We start from the raw sequence: 18,460 nt of genomic DNA, 5'->3' as shown, positions 1-18,460 counted from the left end.
CAAATTATGTTAAATGTTTCCTTTAAATTTTCTTTTGTCTATATTTTAAAAATTAACTTCCCTGGTTCTACCAAACAAGAGCATATAAATAACAACTTAGAAACCTTAGTATTTTGAAACTCTCTATACTTTTTAAAACTATATATACAAACAATATATTTTAATTAGAGAAAAGCAGGACAAATAAACTAAAAATGATATTTAATCTCAACACCTGTAGAATTATTTTTAACATTTCATGTCCTTCTGAGTTTCCCTAGAAGCCAAGCCTGCAATAATGTGCACAGGGAATCATGTGCACAGGTTTAATAGAGAGAGGGCTCTCAGGGCAAGGGAAGGAGTGGGATAAGGTGCGGGGAGGAGCTGAGGAAGTCTGTGGAGTCAGCTCAAGTCTCAGGTTGCAATCTCAGGGGGAACTCAGAGCATGGACTGCACCCCAGTGCTGGTTACCACTTGAGACAACGGGCCCAGGCAGTTGTATTCTTTGTAATTCAGTCATTGATAGTGGGATGCCCCCAGAGGCTCAAGCAAGGCAGTTCCTATTTGGTGAAGGACAGCTCTTCAGAGGAAGGAGGCATTGGTGAGCTGTCAGCAGGCTATGCTCATAGCAGCTCCGTGTGGATGCACTGACCCAGTAAAAGTGACAGATATAGAAGAGGCACCTATAGCATCCACTACCCTCTCCTTCTAGACTTACACAAATATGTATTATTTTACCTACATAGTAAAATTACATAGTATACATTATTTTTAATTGTTTTTTAAAACATTAACAATATATGATGAATATCTTTCCATGTTAACAAATACATTTCTATAACAGATGCATAATGTATTATAAGTATAGATATACCTATTCATTATTTTCAGATCTCTCTCTCTTTTGAATGGAAAATATACTTTTATTTAAATATTTGTCTCAGAAGGTAGAAACATTGAACTGTTATTTTATCTTTCATACATTTCCATGTGTTATAGTTATGTACCTCCCCTTGCCCTCACCCCAAAATAAATAATTCCTATATTACTCTTTCTGAGATAATTCTTTTCCAGTTAGTTTTCATCTCTCAGTCAAGGCCAAGATAGCGAAAAGCTAATTATGTCTTTTTATTGGTGATGATTGAAAGCAAAAACTTAAATTAGATTTACTTCTGCTTTAATTAGGAAGAAAATAAAGTTACTCCTGTTTTGGAGAAATTGAATAGAGAAATTTTGGCTAGTGAAACTGGTGTCCTCAGAGACACTAGTTTTTTTTGTTGGTTGGTTTTTTTTACATGTTTCAGAAAATCTTCTGGTTTTTCACTTTCATCCAATAACTTCATAATGGATAACTGTGTGCCAGAGAAATTTTGTGTCTACTGTGATTAAAACATATCAGGGCTGGGCTTCCCTGGTGGCGCAGTGGTTGCGCGTCCGCGTGCCGATGCAGGGGAACCGGGTTCGCGCCCCGGTCTGGGAGGATCCCACATGCCGCGGAGCGGCTGGGCCCGTGAGCCATGGCCGCTGAGCCTGCACGTCCGGAGCCTGTGCTCCGCAACGGGAGAGGCCACAACAGTGTGAGGCCCGCGTACCACAAAAAAAACAAAAAAAACAAAAAAAAAACATGTCAGGGCTGACATATATTTAAAGGTTCTCAAATTTTCCTTTGAGTCCATATTTTTCATGTTTACTATAAGTAAATCACATTTTTTTCATCATTTTTATATAAAGTTTGAAAAGCTTTTCACCTTCTGCATATCTCATTTTGGTTCCTATTACACACAATCAGCCAAAATTTGTTAAGCATATTTGTGTAAATCACTGGACCAGAGTCCAGGAAATTGAAAAGTATTCCTGGTCCCTGACCTCAAGGAGCTTAAAAATCTAGGTGTGGGGTTAAATAACCATATAGGAGCAAATAACCACACAGAGTTGAGGTCACAAGACAATCTATAGACTGGCATAGGAGTTGTAAGAAAGTACTTTTTATACTTTCACATGAGAACCCAGCATGATTTAGAAAAGTTTCACTAAACAGTAGAACTTAAACTACTTTTTTTTTTTTAAGATTTTTTTTTTTGAGGGGGGGATATGGACCATTTTTAAAGTTTTATTGAATTTGTTACAGTACTGTTTCTGTTTTATGTGTTGGTATTTTGGCCAAAAGGAACGTGGGATCTTAGCTCCCCAACCAGGGATCGAACCCGCACTCCCTGCATTGGAAGAGGAAGTCTTAACCACTGGACTGCCAGGGAAGTCCCTTAAAATGCTTTTGAAAGACGTGGAAAGTTTGGCAGACCAGAGAAGAAGAAATAGACATTCTGCAAAGAGAGTAAGAGTTTGAACCAAGGTGGGGAGGGTAGAAAGCTCAAGCAGATGTTTGAGTAGTTTTTTAGGAGGCTGGTATGAATCATTGAATTAAATCAAATCAATACCCTGGAAGAAAAAAGGAAGAAGAAAGGAGTGAAAAAAGAGAGAGGGAGAGTGGTGGAAGAAAAATTATAGTTGCCTGCAGTAACTTTTAAAGAAGTTTCACATTTTTTTACACTGAATTGTGGAATTCAGTGTAAAATTCAGCATTTTCACATATTATTCCTGTTACTTGCCTCAATATACTGGCCAAATAAGTCACCCTTAATTTAAGGAAATGCAAGTTGTGTAGTGTTTTTAAAGTTTATTCCAACTTGAAGGGTATCAGTTACCATGAATGAAGGGCAAGCCATCTCTTTTATTTTTAAATATATTATCTGAGTGAGACTTTGTTGGTCTTCACAAATCACATTCTTTTTTTTTCTTTTGAATTTTATTTTTTTATACAGCAGGTTCTTATTAGTTATCTATTTTATACATATTGGTGTATGTATGTCAATCCCAATTTCCCAATTCATCCCACCCCCACCCCCACCCCCACTTTCCCCCCTTGGTGTCCATATGTTTGTTCTCTACATCTGTGTCTCTATCTCTGCCTTGTAGACCGGTTCATCTGTACCATTTTTCTAGATTCCACATATGTGCGTTAATATACGATATTTGTTTTTCTGTTTCTGACTTACTTCACTCTATATGAAAGTCTCTAAGTCCATCCATGTCTCTACAAATGACCCATTTTCATTCCTTTTTATGGCTGAGTAATATTCCATTGTATATATGTACCACATACAAATATTTTCTCCCATTCTGAGGGTTGTATTTTCATCTTATTTATAGTTTCCTTTGTTGTGCAAAAGGTTTTAAGTTTCATTAGGTCCCATTTGTTTATTTTTGTTTTTATTTCCATTACTCTAGGAGATGGGTGAAAAAAGACCTTGCTGCAAATCACATTATTTCTAAACTACAGCTGACCTTTGAACTACATGGGTTTGAACTACATGGTCCACTTACATGTGGATTTCTAGTACTACAGTACTACAAGATCCATGGTTGGTGGATTTGTGGATGCAGAACCATGGATAGAAGGGCCAAGTGTAAAGTTATACACGGATTCTTGACCACATGGGGTTGGCACCCTAACCCTCATGTTGTTCAAGGGTCAACTCTATGGCATTCAGAGTGGAAATTCAGAAGAAAAGAATGTAAAAATTTCTCAGCTTCATTTTCCTGCATGAAAACAATTTTTTTAAAAAAGGATGAAAAACACAGAGGAAACTCTGTAATTTAACTTCAACAAAAATTAAAATATTGCCTCAATTCCTACCTCAAACTATGCAGAACAGCTGCTGAATGTGCTATTTCTATCAAATCAAGAGAAGATATTAAGGGAGATCTCATAGCATTACAGATTTGGGGCAGTATATAGAATAATCCAGAAGTAGGTGGCATGGCCCTGAGACACTCAAGCAACAATCCCTTATTTGAGATTGCAGCTGTGGACGAAGTTTGTTAGCAGGAACATTCCCAGTCACATTTGACCCAGCAGTATGGAGTGGGGGTATCTGGCTTGGAGGGGAAGTTGTTCATTCTCTCACCCATTTCTCTTTTCAGGAAGGGTGGAGTAGTGTGTGTACATCAGCTTTGCAGCTGCTGATAATAATGGCTAAAGAGAAAGAAATAAATACCAAATGATCACACAAAACACTTGTATATGTCACAACTGAGGCTTTGCCTGTCAGCCCACAGGGAGAAACCAGGATAACCAGAGCCCTGGTGAAGTGTACCCTCATGATAGAGTGTGTGACAGACTTGCTGACCAGCAACATTGGGGCAACATATCTAAATTGGCATTCCACATAGCCCAGCCCATTTTCCCAGCACCTTACTGTTCTGTTCCACAACAAGTGGCTCACCCAGAGGAAAAGGCCCCCATTAAAAGATGAGTAATAATAACAAGGAAACAGTCAGCAATATTAGCAGAAAAAAAGGAGGCAAGAAATACAACAAAAAATGACAAATGAAACTGCACATCAGAAGAAAAATTATAGCAGAAAGTCAAACATTTCTTTATTGTTATATCAGGCATTAAAAGATAAACTTTTTGAAACAATCGTTAAAAAATAGATTCAGAGTATCCTATTCAGAAGGAAGAGGTGGAAGGGGAGCTGGAAAACAATGAAAGGAACATATAACACAATCACAGGGAAAAAACAATAACAGGGAAGTAACAAAATGTGAAATGGATATATTACAAACACAATCATAGACATATAGGAAGGGATCGAAAAGCATAGCAAAATAAAATATCAAAGAATAAAGATTAATAATTAGAAAAATAATACACAGAAGATAGGTAAAGAAAAGCCAATAAATGCACAACTGGAATTTCTGAGGCAACTAGGGGGTGGGGATGGGTTTCAAAAATATAAAGGAAGACCTATAATAAAAGAAGAACTCAATCTTTGTCATACTTATATTAAAGTGTTGCATCTGATAATGACCTCAATTTACTTAAGAAAATTGTCTAAAAAATAACTGGAGAGAAAATACTGGAACCATATTTAGCATTAACAAGCAGTTAATGCAGGTCCACTACAAGGATACATAGCAATATCTTAGGTATCTAAACTCTGAGAATTTCTCAGATTCTGGATTTCCCACTGAAAACTTTCATGAGAGAGCTTCCAAGAAGTATTAGGTAGAGAGCCCAGGAACTGAAGTATTGTTAGTATTGTATTATTCCCAAAGAGTCCAAGGCCATGTCCAATTGGAACATTTCACTTCTCCCTATTGCAAATATCCAAGAGAGAGAATTTGGGCAAGTCTTCCTTCCTTCCTTCCTTCCTTCGTCCCTCCCTCCCTCCCTTCCTTCCTTCCTTCCTCTCTTTCATTCTTTTGACACCATTCTGGAAGTCAGTGACACTACCTAGCTCCTCTTTTGTCTCTGGATAAAGCCATATACTCCTTCCCTTTCTAGAACTAAGTAAAAGAACAGATTTAAGAGACATAAAAAAATATAGCATTTCTTAGTTCACAACAAATATTCCTTCACAGCTTATTACATTGGAAGACAGCTTAATTTAGTACAAAAACTGTATAGATTATTCATGTATTCATTATATAATTATACTGATGAATTAATACAAATGACTTAAGCATTTCCACATACATAGTTGAACATATTTACACAAATGGAAAGGTCACACACTTCATTTTGAACTTTTAATAAGTTCTGGTCAGCTGTTGGCACAAAGAGTGCATTGTTAGGAAACAAAATGGTACACTAATTGTGAAATGGTGGCTATTTCCCTATTTGTGTTGAGAGCAAGTAATGACTCAGAGGGCAGAGCCAAGACTCCAGTGCACAAGACAAGAGCTAAGAGAACAGTGAATCAGGAAATTATTCCCAGGGGGCAGAGCTGGTCCCTAATCAAAGAGCATTCTCTGTTTCCAGAGTAGCAGCCCTGAAAATATGTACCTGACCAGATTTCAGAATTGCTATGGATCAGTGGCTCTACGCACCTTCCATTTCCTCTTTCTTGAACAGGAGTGTCTATTATAGTTATCATATCCCTCTCTCACTATTGCATTTTGCATGTATGTGTGAAGGTGAGGTGGGGAGGGCAGATAACTTGTCATTTTAGTTCACAAATCAAGAAGAGCCACACTTAAGCAACTGTATCTGAGTCTCTGAACCTGTGGAAACTTGTCCCCACCTGGACCATGTTTAATGATGAAATCCTGGACTTAGAGCTAATAGTGTAATTGAATAAGACTTTTGGGGTATTGGGAGGGGGATGGTGTATTTTGCATGTGCAAGGGATCTGCACTGTTGTAGCCAGAGACTGAATGGTAGCTGTTTGTTTTCAAAGATGACTCTCCAAAAATTCTTATCATCTCACTATTTGCATGCCTCTTCCATGAAGAAGTGCAGACCATTTTCCCTTGAATCTGGGCTGGCCTGGTGACATACTTTGATCAACAGAATGCTATGGAAATGGTGTGGTGTATTTGAGAAGATGGATTTTAAGAGGCCTGGCAGCTTCTGTCTTTGTTCATTTGGTATACTCTTGCTGCTATTAAAGGAATTCTAGCCTAATGACAAGAGACTATGAGGGAAGAGGGGCCCAGTCATCCTAGTGCCACTGCTGAGTCTAGTCCTCAGTCAGCTCAGCTGACTTCAGCTGAGTAGTTCCAGAAGACCAGCAAAACTTCCACCCAGACGACCTATAGAACAGTGAAAATCAAAACATCGATATTGTTCTAGGTCACTAAATTTTGGAGCAGTGTGTTACACAGCAATGAGTAGCTAGAGCGTTAAGTGCTCCCAACTGGATTTCAGACATTTCTAGGCAAGTGTGGGAAAAGTGAAATATGCCAGACAGGATGCCATTTTAAAAATACTTTTTGGCTGGAGGAAAATGAGACAAGTGTTTGCATATATAGGGGGAAAGCAAAGGGACAGCCTGGAAAGAATGGGAAAAACAGCATTGCCTGCTTCAGACTTTGGGGTGTAAGCCTGGACTCCTGACAGGGTGCTGCAGGAAGAGACACAGGGCCCTTAGAAATACAGCTTGCTGCCCGTGTAACAAAAAGGGACTTGGAAATCGTGCTAGTGTGACAGGCATTCTCTCTCTTTGTGTGCAGAGCAGGAACACAGCCCCACTCTGGCTCTTTGGACACTGACCACTTTGTGGGTCCTAGAGGATGGTGCCCAGATGCAGATGTTCTTGCCGTGAGAGGGTGGGCTGTGAAGTGTCAGCAAGAGCACTTCTGCTGGTTTCTTGAAAGTGTTAGTGAGTGAGAGAGTGTTGAACCTGAGCAGATACACTATGAGCTCCTAAAACTCCACTCCCCTTTGCTCTCCTAGAACAAGCTGGGTCATATTTTGAGGTGGCTTCATTAGGTTGTGAGCAGTGGAGTAGAGAAATTTAGTTATTATTGTTAACATGACCTTATTTGAAGCCATAAGTTGGTAACTCCTAGAAAAATTCAGGTCATATAATGATACTTGTACTTATATACACAATTATATTTAATATATTATAATATATAATTATATATATTATTAAATATAATATCTTTTTGTAATATCATGTTTCTTTCATACACATTATCTCTTTTAAAAGCCTCCTGACCACCCTGTGAAGTATGTAGGTCAAATATTATTTTCTCCATTTTTAACTGAGAAGTAAACTCATCTTAAATAAGAGATTAAAGGACTTTCCCAAGATTACAAACTAAAAGTGATAGAACCAGGACTTGAATTTAGCTCTCCTAATTCTAGTAATCAGTGGAGGATCTGTGCTTCCATGCCAGATTGGATGTAATTTATATGACATATAATACAAACTTTGGAATTTTTTATCTATATGCATATCAGTATATACATACATACATTTGTGCATTCATCTACACATGTAAATTTATTCTGAAGATGTGTTCTTACATCTTATCACAGATGTAAAGAAAAAATATATAAAAACAAAATATTATTGGGATATAAATTACTATTTTGTCATAAGAAATATACCCCCACAAAATCTCCTATAGTAAATATATGCTAACACAATATTTCAAAAATACTCTTGCTTACTCTTATGTACTCATTTCTTAAAAATTATTCTTGCAAACACATTTCTAGCATCTAGCATAATTTTTTAGGTATAGTCACTACTGATACAATGTTGTCTAGCAAAAAGGTTATGCATCAACAGTTTCCACTGAAATAAGCTGTCATCAGCACATTTCCTTATGAACTAATATTCATTAAAAATAGGATATTCTCTTAGCTAAAGTGACAGCTCATCACCTTGTCAATTTTCTATAATAATATACACTTTACAATACGGTGCTAACAAGACACAAGGTAGCATTTCAGTCATCTACTAGAGTGTCAAAATGGAGACTAGATATACTGCATTCAAAGAAAAGGTGCCAATTAAATGTATTCTCTCTACAGTCAGTGCTCCAGTATCATACAATAATGTGATCTGTATCCTTGTTATCTGATACTAGATACTAGTGTTCCACCACATTCAGTTTCTCTCTCTCTCTCTCTCTCTCTCTCCATTTTCAATATTAACCCCAAGCATATTTTCATAACCATTACAAGACTTGGCAGGGGGATTACCAAATCAGGGAATGCTGAGATCAAGAGCCTTGGCAGATGCACAGAAGTGGAGGAAAAAAGCAGAACACTTACAATACGGGAGGAAACACAATGCTTAAGATGAATATGTTTACAGTCTGTCACAATTAAATCGTAATCTTTACCACTGGTTAGCCATCTGACTTTACACAAATAATTAACTTTTCCAACCCTCAATTTCTTTTTATTAAAATGGGGTTCTTAATTCTACCTCATTAGGAGGGTGTGAGGATTAAATGGTACAATGTTTGTAAAGAGTTTAGCCCAGAGCCTGACATATAATAGAAGCCTAATAAATCCCAGCTCTATTCACGTGCCTCACTTTAAAGATGCCATTCCATTGAGAAGTCAGTTCTCTGTCTTATTGTTGTACTGCTGAATGCTTTTAAGGGGTTTTTGTCTTTCAACAGTTTAACTAGATATACCTCATTTTGTTTTCCTTTGTATTCAAAAGAAATGCTTGCAATTCATTTTATTAACCGAATATGTGGCTTGAAGTCTTTCATCTACTTTGAAAAATTCTCAAAAATGATCTTTTAAAAAATAGCATCTAGCCAATTCTTTTTCTTCTTTGCTTCTACAACTCCAATTATACCTATGTTAGTCTTTATCCCTGAGACTGGTATCACTTATGCTCCTTTCTGTATTTTCCATTCTTTTTAAAATTCTGTGCTGCAGCCTGATTCAACTTCTATGTCTAATTTTCTGGTTAACTCCTTTATTACATTCTTTTTTCCGTAACATTTTATTATAAAAATATTCAAGCACACAGAAAAGTTGAAAGAATTTTACATTGAACAGCCATATGTCCACCAACTAGATTCTGCCATTAATATTATATTATACTTGCATTATCACATATCTACCTAACCATCTAACTATACAGTCATCAATCCATCTTACTCTTTAATGCATTTCAAATTAAAACGCAGACCTCACTACACTTCCTTCTAAACACCTCAGCATGCATACCATTAGCTAGAGTTCAGTATTTGTTTATTGTAGTTTTTATTTTGAGGTAGAATTTATATACAATGAAATACACAAATCTTAGATATTCATTTGCTGAGTTTTGATAAATGCAAACACTGGTGTACCAATCCTCTACTAAGATATAGAACATGCTCATCCCCCTAGAAAGTTTCTTCATGCCTCTTCCCAGCCAGTCCCAACTTCCTCACCCATAAGCAATCACTGTTCTGATTTTTTTCCACCATAGGTTAGTTTTGCCTGTTCTAGAACCTCATATAAAGTGAATCATACAGCAAGCATCTTTTATGTAAGATTTTTTTACATAATATAATGCTTTTGAGAATTCATCCATGTTGTTAACTCTACTAGTAGTTGTATTGATCTCCTAGGGTGACTAAAAAAGTATCAAAAGTTGAGTGGCTTAAGACAACAGCAATTTATTGTGTCACAGTTCTGGAGACTAGAAGTCTGAGATCAAGGCACTGGCAGAGCCATGCTTTCTCTGATGGCTCTGGGGGAGAATCCTTCTTTGCTTCTGGCTTTTGATGTTTGCCAGCCACCTTTGGCATTCCTTGGCTTGTAGCTTCATCACTACAGTCACATGGCTGTTGTTTTTCTTTGTATCCTCATATCATCTTCCCTCTATGTGTCTGTCTCTGTGTCCAAATTTCCACAGGGAGTGAGGGGCAAATCCAGCCCTAGAGGGAAATGCTTTGCTTCTCAGAGTCCAGTGGAGAAAGGAGCCTCCTGTTCCTGAACGCTGCTCCCTCACCTGCAGGGAGAAGCTGCTGGAAGCTAAAACTTCAGACAAAAACCCTTCTTGCAATTGCATCACAGGTGTTGATCCTAGTCTCTAGTTGTATTGGTTTGTTTACACTTTGTTTCTGGAAGCTACTCACATCACCCAGGTCCACCACTCAGACTTGGGAGACAAACTCAGGAAAGTCTTTATTTCAGTACTTCTTTGAAAGAATCTTTAAAAAGCAACCAGAAACCTTCCAAACATGTATTTCTTTACAGAAAAACCCTCTTAGAACACAGGCAGCATGCCCTCCACAGTTTCAGAGCTGGTGTGGACTGCACACCTCGAAGGGGCTCAGCCTAGCACAGCTGTCAACTGCACGGAGCCCTGACTGGGCACAGAGTGCGAAGTTTTCCTGCTAAAATGTAGTTCCCCTTTAAATAAAAGAGAAAAAGAACAGAGCAGGGAAAAGGGCTCCTCTGACATAAGGGTCTTCCTCGCTCTGCCCTGGCGGCAGACCCAGGTGTGGACATTGTGGGCGCTGGGCCTTGTTGGCAGCAGGGATGGTGAGGCTTGATGGTGGATGGTCTTCCGTGGTGGAGCCCACCTCTCACTCCCCCCCTCCTTCTCCTCCTCACCAAGCACCGGCATTGGGCACTTGCTCTGACTTAGGCTCCTCTCTCCCTTGGGTGCTCCTCTCCCTCTCGTGCTGCTCAAAATGATGCTTCAGTTTTAGCAGTGGAAAACAGGTATCCACTTATTTTTACTTTTTTAACCCAGAATAAGATGCTAGTGGAGGAGGCCACCTTCTAGTACTGGGGCAGCCCCATCACCCTGCAGGGCTAGTATGCTTGCTGGTACATGGAGTATATGGAGTCTTGTGACAGCACCATGCTGCCAAGATAACTGTCCTGCAACAGCTTGGGCTGGGAGAGGTGGGCCTGGCTCACCTGGAAGGGCTGGCTGATGGAGATGCAGCCTGTCTTCAGGGCACCCTGTGAAACAGCTTTGACGGCACATGCCCGGCTGGCCTGGCTGTTGAGGAGATTCCTCTGGCTGGCCCAGGAGGCCCAAAGCTGTTCTTCTAGAATCCGCCATGACCAGTCTTGCCTTTTGGGGTGCCCCACCTGTGGATGGCCTGTTAGCTTGTCCAAAATACCCCGGTGGCAGCATGGATGGCATGACCAGGTTGGAGGCAATGGGGACTGTTCATGGAGGTCATGAGGCTGGGGTAGGCACTGATCATGCTGATCTGGTCATGGGTCTGGAAGCACATGTTCAAAGGCTGGCCCTGGCTGCTCTGATCATAGACTGATCCTGGGATAATGGCCTTCCGGGGTCATACATGGATGTTGTCATGAAGCGGGCTCCAAGGTTGACGGTGATGACTAGCTTCCTGGGCTTGCTGAACTGCATGAGGTTCTCCTGCAGACTGTTCAGTGCCCCTGCCCCCAGCAGGTGGTTGTAGTTCAGCAGGTGGTTCCAGAGCAGCTGCTTGGACAGGGACCTTGGGTTGCCCATAATGTGCTTTGGTCAGGGCCACATTAAGTGCCTGGGGTTGTTTAAAAATCCAGTGCTTTGGTGCTTACTTGCCCACATGCAGATGATAAAATTGTTCTTGAGCCCCTGAAATACATCCACGCTGCCATTCTCCACCTCTTGGTAGGGCTTGGTGTGCAGGGAGTTACTGAGCTGCATGTACTGCGCTGGTAGGAGCGTTGGCCCTCATAGGACATGATGACGGACATGATGATAGCAATCTGGTCCAGCTTGGCAGCTGTCTTCATTAGCTTTGTGGTGATGTTTTCTATGTTTGCAGCTTCTGGCCTGTTAGGTATGCGGTACCTGACCTGATGATCTCCTCCTGGCCCTGGGTCACACAGAGCATCTTCACATGACCTGCTGCTGTTCTGACAAGGGTCCTTGCAGAATATGTTGGACAGGAAGGCGCTACGTGCAGGGTACCTCTGATCCTGGACCTGGAGGCGGATGATGCAGATAGGAAAGGTGCCCAGCACCACCAGGTACTCAAGGAGTGACTGGGACAGCCCAGCCTTGGCTGCCTTCTTGCATATCACCAAGAGGCCCAGCTGGCAGTGGTCATCCACAAGGATCAGGTGCTTGGCTCTGAGGACACAGGGACCATGCACTCCAGGACTCAGTGGCCTGGGTCCCTGTGAAACTGCATCTTGGCAAGCTTCAGTCACCCGCATGTACAGCAGATGACATCTGTGTTCACGAGCAGTTCCCTCTCAGGAGTCTGCTTCAGGGCCAAGTACCACTTCTGGTCTGCAGATGACAGCTCCCAGGTATTGTCCTTCAGCAACTGCAGCTTCTGGAGCTCTGGCATGCTACCTGTGTTCCTGATCTGCTTCTGCAGGGCCAGGATGCGCAATGGGGAGCCGAGGACCCTGGCGCAGAGCTGCATGACTTTCAGCCTGGTCAGTGAATCTTCTTGGTCAGCTGATCCTTGGCTATGTTAGTTGGGGCACAGACTAGCACAGGCCCACTGAGCCAGATGGTAGATGATGGTGGCTGAGGTCACATCTTCCCTGTGCCTAGTGGTCCCTGGATCCGGCTCAGTGGTCTCTGCAGCACCATCCTCAGAAGTCGACCTGAGAGTGGTGGAGGTCTTGGAACTCTTGTGCTGTGAAGTACTTGGGCAGCTGGCACTTTCTGATCACGCCTAGCAGTTTATGGTAGATGTAGCCCAACACGGAGCTCTCCTCCACAGCAGATGTTTTCAACACTCTGCATTCTGTCTAATGAGGCTGACTTCCACATGAAATCCACCTGGAAGTCATGAGTTACCTCCAAGGTGCACCCACAACTACTCTGCAGCTCAATGGCGATCTCATTGCCATAATTATCAGGAGCCTTGATGACGTGGCCGATCCCTTTCCACGGGGGCACCAGGTCCCCTTTGTACCACAGGCAAATCTTGTTTCCCCTGCATGAGCTGCATGTCTCCTAACCAAATTATTACTAAAGCCTGATTATCAAAGTCAGTCTTGGGCAAAGTGAAGTAGGCAATTCTCTTCTTGTTAAGGCCCAGGTCCCACCTGACAGTGATGTTACCTTGACTCTGGGACTCTTTCAGTTTCTTAGAGTAGTTGGTCTCCAGCTTGACCAGAGGGCCAAATATGTTCTGGTACTGGTAAGAGTCCTCCTACCTGGGGATGATATGCTGGGGACCCGCCTCCACCCCTGGCTTCTCCAGGTCCTCCAAGGTGGTGGAAGGATTTTCCTTGCAGAGCTACTCCAGCTGGCTCATCTACAACGTGGTGATCTGTGAGCCCACAGCTGTTCCTGCTCAGAAGGGATTGTGATCAGCCAGGACAGGAAGTAGTGGTCCTGGATCCGGGGTTTCCACTGTGAACTCTCTCAGCTGATTTTCTTGAGGCTGCTCTGAGTGGCTTAGGGCTGGCTGCACAGTTGCCCCATGACCCAGGTGGCTTTGGTAAGAATGAAGCCAAGGAGGAAGGCCTTGCTGCTGACATAGTCATAACACTCCAGAACCGTCTCCCCCGGGGCCCATCCTTGTGCAGAGTCATCTCTTTGCATTTTGCCCTCAGAGGTGACTTAGAATGTGGCTGCCAGAAGTATTTCCATGATCTACTGAACCACTCTTGCTGGTATCACAGTAAACCATGCAGTCAGGATCGGGTATTCCCCAGTAGCTGCAGGCATGTATGAGACATTCTTCCTGTAACAAGTATCGTCTTCATCTTCTTTGAAGTTCAACTTGGCCAAGTGGCTGGTCTGGACCACGTTCTCATTCTCGCCTGGTTCTGCAGGATGCGCACGGGTCAGCCCACCTGCGAGTCCACCTATCCGGCTGCAGCTTCCACACGGACCCGGCCTCTAGTGCTGCCACCCTGGGAGGCGCGTCTGTGTCTGGCTGGGGAAGGCGAACTCGGCGCATTCGAAATCCGAGCGCTGCGTGTGGAAACCTGGGCCGTGGCTTTCTGCGCATCCAGGAAGGTGCGCATGTGCGGGCTAGGCGGAAACGCCTCCAAGCTCACGCTGCTGCCTTAAAGCTGCACGGAGCCCTCAGTCACGCCGAGGTCTAGGCCGCTGAGCAGCTGGGCAGTATCCAAAGGGCCGCCACCGCGCGAGCCACGCGCCCAGAGCTGCCCTTGCTGCCCTCGCTGCCCTCGGAGCCACCCGCAGCTCACAGCGACTGCAGGAACCGCCGTCGCCACGGCCTGTTGTAAGTACGTTGCTTTAATTTTACCTATTCTGTCGGATGTGAGGTGGTCTCCATTGCATCCTTGATTTCTGATATTATTTTTTGTTTTAGGAGTTCCATTTTATTCTTTTGATATAAATTCTAGTTTTCTAGTTGATTTCTCTATCTTGTCATCCATTTTACAGTCACTTAAAATCTTTCTCTGAAAACCAGTACCTGGATCACCTGTGCATCAGTTTCTATTGCCTCCCCCACCCCCACCCCCTTATTTCTTATTTTGTATACCTGGTAAATTTTTTATTGAATTACTAAAATTATGTGTAAAAATTATAGGGATTCTTGAAGTGTTATCTTTCTCTAAAGGGGATTTCTTTAGCTTCTGGCAGTCAATTAGAGTCAGCATGGATTAATTTAATTCAAACGGGCTGAGCTGATTCACAGCTGGGTTCAAGTCTGTAAGGCTGGTCTATTTCTGGCTTAACCTCAGCATAGACTGTAGCCCTTCTGATGTCCAATTGAATACTTGGGGTTTTTATCAGAACCCCATCCTTTTGGTGGTTCTTTAATCCCATTTAAAAAATCTTCCCAGAACCATGAAACTGACAAAAATCCTGCATAGTTTCTCGAACTCATAGCAGCTACTTTCTGTGCCGCTTCTGTGCTTCTCGGCCTATACTACTTACAAACTGGCAAGTGCCTCAGGAGGAAAAAAGGCTCAGACTGTTGGGCTCAGTTCTTTGAACTCTTTTCTCTATAATCTTGGCCTCTTAGGTTCTGGCTCTCTTCATGCCCTTGAACTCTAATTTTAGTCGTTTTAGGCTCATGACATTGCTGAAGTTCTTTAAAAGACTCCTGACTGTTTAAAGCACAAACAGTAATAATCGGTATGGGGTTTATAGAATATGTTGAATTAAAACATATGGCTAATATACAAATTGAGTGGGGATTAAGTGAAATTATACCATTATATAGTTATTGTATTGTTCTTTAATATCTTATGAATTGAGACTGCGGTAAGTTAAGTGTGTGTATTACTATCTATAGGGTAACCATTACAACACATACCAGTGGATGCACACAAAGAAGTATTGCCAAAAAATCAATAAAACAGATAAAATTGGATAAAAATTATTCTGTAAGCACAAAAGACAATAGAAATAAATGAACAACAGAACACATAACAGATGGGACAAATAGAAAACAAATACCAAGGCAGTAGAATTAAACTGATCTGAACAAAACCATAATTCCATTAAATGTAAATGGACTAAATGCTTCATTAGAGAGAAGGAAATTACAAGACTGGATAAAAGCAAGACCTATTTACATGTTGTTTACAGGATATATTTTATAATATCTAAAAACACAAGTTCAGTTTGAGGAGTGGAAAAAGATATATATAAAGTGAAATAAATCTGTGACACAGAAATTCCATTTCTAGGTATTAAACCAAGAGAAATGAAAACATGTCTATGAAAATGTGTATAAGAGAATATCATAGCAGGCTTTATACAAAGTAGTAGCCAAAATTTTAAAACAATCCAAGAGGCCCATCAATACTAAAATGGGTGAAGAAATTGAAGTATATTTATACAATGGAATACTTAACAGTTAAAAAGAATGAACTTTTTGATTGATGAAACAACATGGATAAATCTTAAAAATAGTATCTGAGTGAATGAATCTAGATGCAAAAGAGTACTTATATATGACTTCATTTTTTATAAGTTCCAAGAACAGGCAAATCTATACCATGTTAATAGAAATGAGAAACTGGTTACCTCTAGGGGAAAGCAGACTAACTGGAAAGGGGGAATGAGGGAAACTTTGGGAGTGATGGAAATGTTCTATATATTAATTTCAGTGGTTGTTACCCAGTCATTGTCAAAATCATTGAACTGTACTATTAAGATATATGCATTTTATTTTTTGTGATTTATACCTCAACAAAAAGTATAAAGTGAAGCATCACTTAAAAACAAATCTGGACTAAGACATTATTTTGTTTGTTTCTTAATAACAGAAGACAATAGGTACATACAACTTGTAAAAAAATAATAAGGAAAATTGTGTTTCCAAAAATAGAGCTGGGTTTTTTGCCATCTTATTTTAGTGGATCAGTTAGTAACATATAACCAAATATGAGGCTGAAGCCCTTGAAAAATACAGTAGATCAATGAATTCCTTCTTCCAATGAAATGGTTCTCACAGAACTCTTGAATTTAGATCCAGTGCATATGTCATAATATGTGTCCAAAATATTGAATAAACAGGGGAAGGAAAGGGTTTGGGTTTAAAGCATACAGTGTTTGTGCTTTGAGCTGTACGGTGAAAGTAAATAAAACATTAGATAAGGAAGTCTACTCCCTTATTTAAATGACACATACAATTGTTTTATAATTTGAACCGAAAGTAGATTTAACTAGAGCCTTCTAGTCAAAAAGAATTTAAGACAATATTATAAATATTTTCAAAGCTTTAAGGTAAAGATGAATATAATGTATGAACAGATAGAGGTTCATAGTAGAAAAATGGAAACTAAAAAGGGGTCAAATGGAAATTTGAGAAGTGAGATGAAATGAGGTCATAACAACAGACTGGACAATGAGAAAAGATCAGTGAACTTGAAAATCAATAGAAATAAACCAAACAAAAGCCCAGAGTGAAAAAAATAAAAAGAGCAGTATTGACCTCTTTATTGTAGGACAATGTTGGTATTGAACACACGTGGAATTGGAATCATGGGATGGAAGAAAAATTGCATTAGAGAAAAATATTTGGAGGAAAAATGGTGAAACCTTTTCTAAGTTAAAACACATTATGAAAGCTTAATTACTTATTGAATATGTAAGCTCTGTGTGACTTGCAAAGTAAATTTTTCTTATCCAGCAAACTGATATGCCATTTGAGTTATGATTTTAAGCTTTACTGGGATATAGTTGAAAAAAACCATCTACACATATTTAAAATGTACAATTTGGTAAGTTTTGACATATGAATTTACTTCCCACATTTACTTATGCTCATTTGTAATTCCTCTTGCTTATTCTCTCCCTGATCCCCAGACAACCAGTGCTCTGAATTCTGTCAGCAAGGGTTAGTTGGATTTTTTTTGGAATTTTACATAAATGGAATAATGCATTATATACTACTTTTGTGTATGTTTTTTCTTTCACCTAGCTTAGTGATTTGGAGGTTCATCCATGTTGTATCTATAATTAGTTCATTCTTTTTTATTGCTAAGTAGTAATATAATTCTATTCAATGAATTTTTAAAACTGGTAATACTAAGCTATGGTGATGATTGCCTCAAGCAGAAGGTGAAGAGATTGATTGGGGAAGGCCTAGAGGGAAGTTTCTGTAGTATGGGTGCTGTTTATAGTGTGTACACATGTTAAAACCCATTGGACTATATTCTTTTTTTTTTTTTAACATCTTTATTTGAGTATAACTGTTTTACAATAGTATGTTAGTTTCTCCTTTACAACAAAGTGAATCAGTTATACATATACATGTGTTCCCATATCTCTTCCCTCTTGCGTCACCCTCCCTCCCACCCTCCCTATCCCACCCCTCTAGGTGGTCACAAAGCACAGAGGTGATCTCCCTGTGCTATGCGGCAGCTTCCCACTAGCTATCTAATTTACATTTGGTAGTGCATATATGTCCCTGCTACTCTCTCACTTTGTCACAGCTTACCCTTCCCCCTCCCCATATCCTCAAGTCCATGCTCTAGTAGGTCTGTGTTTTAGTCCCGTCCTACCACTAATCTTTTCATGACATTTTTTTTTCTTAGACTGCATATATATGTGTTAGCATACGGTATTTGTTTTTCTCCTTCTGACTTACTTCACTCTGTGTGATAGACTCCAGGTCTATCCACCTCATTACAAATAACTCAGTTTCATTTCGTTTTATGGCTGAGTAATATTCCATTGTATATATGTGCCACATCGTCTTTATCCATTCATCTGTTGATGGACACTTAGGTTGCTTCCATGTCCTGGCTATCGTAAATAGAGCTGCAATGAACAATTTGGTACATGACTCTTTT

The 18,460-nt window shown here is 40.4% G+C and overlaps 1 pseudogene; it reads right to left on the bottom strand.

The window, feature by feature from the left end:
* Nucleotides 1-11,056: 11,056 nt before the first annotated feature.
* Nucleotides 11,057-18,460, bottom strand: part of LOC102976594 (regulator of nonsense transcripts 1-like) — a 388,446-nt pseudogene continuing 381,042 nt past the window's right edge.

The sequence above is a fragment of the Physeter macrocephalus genome, chromosome 8, assembly GCF_002837175.3.
Source record: "Physeter macrocephalus isolate SW-GA chromosome 8, ASM283717v5, whole genome shotgun sequence".
Lineage (NCBI taxonomy): Eukaryota > Metazoa > Chordata > Mammalia > Artiodactyla > Physeteridae > Physeter > Physeter macrocephalus.
The sequence above is the reverse complement of the archived record's forward strand: the minus strand, read 5'-3'. Positions and strand labels throughout refer to the sequence as shown.